The sequence below is a fragment of the Phalaenopsis equestris genome, unplaced genomic scaffold (assembly GCF_001263595.1).
Source record: "Phalaenopsis equestris unplaced genomic scaffold, ASM126359v1 Scaffold000006, whole genome shotgun sequence".
NCBI lineage: Eukaryota > Viridiplantae > Streptophyta > Magnoliopsida > Asparagales > Orchidaceae > Phalaenopsis > Phalaenopsis equestris.
In genome coordinates, this window is record NW_018164448.1 from 1744520 (window position 1) to 1747459 (window position 2940).

Sequence of the window (2940 nt, forward strand, 5' to 3'; positions counted from 1 at the left end):
CTAAGATGTAATTAACTATGGGGGCTTGCCCTTATAGGAAGCTTTTCCCGAACCCAGCATAATATAAACCCTATTTAATTCCTTATATTAAATAGGGGAATTTGTCGGCCAATATATTGGTTTTCGCAGACCAAACAGATGTCATAACTTTCTCTAGTTTATTTAATCGAGCCTCACCCTCAATTCTTGTGTTCATCCTTTGGGATAGATACAGGATTTGAGGTAAAGCGCTCTTTCATTTAAACTATGAAAATTATGGGGTCAGTTTGACTTCATCTTTTTCAAAACTAAATTTTTTTAACGTCCTTCCGAAGCGGGCAACGGATTTTCAATTCCGATGACCGACAGCTTCTTACGGGCAAACCCCACACCAAAAATAGTGCCGACAAGAACATATATCCAACCTTAGCCACACACTTAGATATTGTGAATAGGTCATCTTATGTTTTAGATGCTTGCTAGAATAAGGCTAGGTGTAGTTATGTTTTTCATGTACTGGCAATTACTCTTTGGTGCAACCTAGTCAGGAATTTTGTTTGATACTTTGTGTGTTTACTAGGTGTGAGACATGCGCACTAGTACACTAGGTCAGTTTTCCTTGTAGGAAGTCATGTTGAACAGGGAGGGACTGTTTTGATTTTATCTAATGTGATTTCTGTAAGCATTGTTTATTCTCCTTCCCACAGGGCATAGTTCATCACGTTGCATGTAAGTATCTTTTATGTTATCCTTTATTTTCATGCAGGTCATCTCTATGAGTTCATTAGGCTGAGTCTATACTAGAAATAAAGTACGGGCTTGAGGTTCATGATGCGGGAATCTCGTGGCAGGGACCAAGAGCAGTTAGCTCGTGTCCTATACCTTAATTCTAGAATTCTATTCTTGTATATCAGGTATATATATGCAGAGTCTAATAGCTGTTTTGGCTTTTTTGGGATATATTGTCGGCTTATTGGCACCCATCCTATTTGTTTATTTATACATTTAGCTTGATTTACCTTATGTCGTGTGGTGTCTTATCGCTTTCTTATGATTGTAGTTTGTCTGGATATCATATGAAATATAGTTTAGGCTTTTAAAGGACCTGAAATATTCTCTTTTCTATAAAATCTTAAAAATGAATATTGAGATAAATCAAAATTTAAGAATAAAATAGTATAACTATTTAAAACCATTACATTAACTTTTTGTATGACTTTCAGACTAGTTTTAAAATGAGTTGCATTGCATGGTTATATTAAGTCAACTCCTTACTAGGACATGATAGATAATTACATCATACAATTTGTCCCGCGAAGAATCCATCGTGTTTCTTCAACCTGACTAGTCTAGCCTAAGTTTTTATACTTAGGTGGTTGTCTAGCACGATTAGAATATTAGAGTCTCCTAGACCCAGATGGGATGTAAGTCCTTTGTGAGAGCGTCTTCTGTTTTGTAGATGAACCTCTCTTTTCTCTATTTTCTGGAGGCATCCATATCACTTTCTTGGCAAGTGTAAGTCTCATTTCTATGGATTCTACCACTAGAGGTTCATAAAGCTTTAGAGTCCTCTTTCCTTTAGGGTTAGCGAGATTTCTCTTGGACAATGCAATTCAGAAATTGCTGACAAGAGATATTCGGGCAGGTTTGCTCAACTGCCTTCGCTATCAGGTAGACTTAAGGTTCTAATAGCTTGGGATGATAGACCCATGAAGTCCTGACCTGACCATCTCTAGCCGAGTAGGATTTATCTACTTCTCCATTGTTGAGCCCGTTTGAGCCATGTTGACTTTTTGTGATTTCAGATATAGTCTCAACGACCCTGATTGCTGATAGGTCATCACTTGTTTGGGATAAGTACCTTAAGATTCGATGAGCTTCAAAGTATAAGGATGTTTCTATCGTCAAATCGATTCTTTCATAGGCCTCGTTGTCAAAATATCGTCGTTCATTTGTGGATTTGAGGGATTCACCCTCTTTCATGTGGCTTGGTAGGGTTTCAGAGGTGGTGAGATGCTTCTAATTGAAATAACCGAGTAATTCTGGTATACCTATTTTTACTGGTTATCATAGAAAGGTAAGCAGGACCCCTATTATCGAAAGTATTATTGAGAATCCCGTAAGATGTAATTAACCAAAGGAAGACAATCTTTTAGGAGTTGCTCTTGACCCAGAACAAAATATGTTTTTTGGTTCTTTGATTATCGTTTGCTTAGGTAGAGATTCGCTTCATGTATATTATATTCAATATATTTTGATCTGATTCTGTTTTGGACTTATATTCTCGACCTATTACACGAGATTTATTTGAATAAACTCTCCAAGTTTCTTTTTAATTTTTTTTTCTAATTTTGTCATATATTCTCATCTTCTTTATTTTTTTTTCTTCTTGGAATCATTTTTAATGATACAAGAGAGAGGTTTACTTGAAAATGAGAAATCATACAATGATATATATATGGTTTGATTATTAGGTTGTTGCCACGCAAAGCGGGCACAACCAAAGGTCTTGAGATGATTAGAAGTGAGATTTTTTTTTTGATTGAATATTTGATATGGGGATTGGTGGTTTGTATTTGGGGAGGGTATCGTATTGATAAGATATATTACAGTTAAGAGTGCCTCGATCCAGAATTGTGGAGATAAGCTTACAGTGTTCAACATTATTCTGTCAATATCCCCTAAATGTCTATTTTGGTGTTCAACTAATTAGGTCATTTTGTTCTAGTGCATGTGGGCAGTTGAATTGATGTGAGATATTATAATTTTTTATGTTGTTTAGTAAGGGGCTGCCACGGGCGGTGATGTCATATTACTGGAGTGATGGGTTAAGTGAAAAGTTGTAACAGGATCTAACCCTGCTTCAATTGATCAAGTGACAAGTTCTCAAAAATGGGTGCTAGAACAAGCTTACTAAATGGGATGGGAAGAATGACATTGTTTGTGCTTTATATATATATA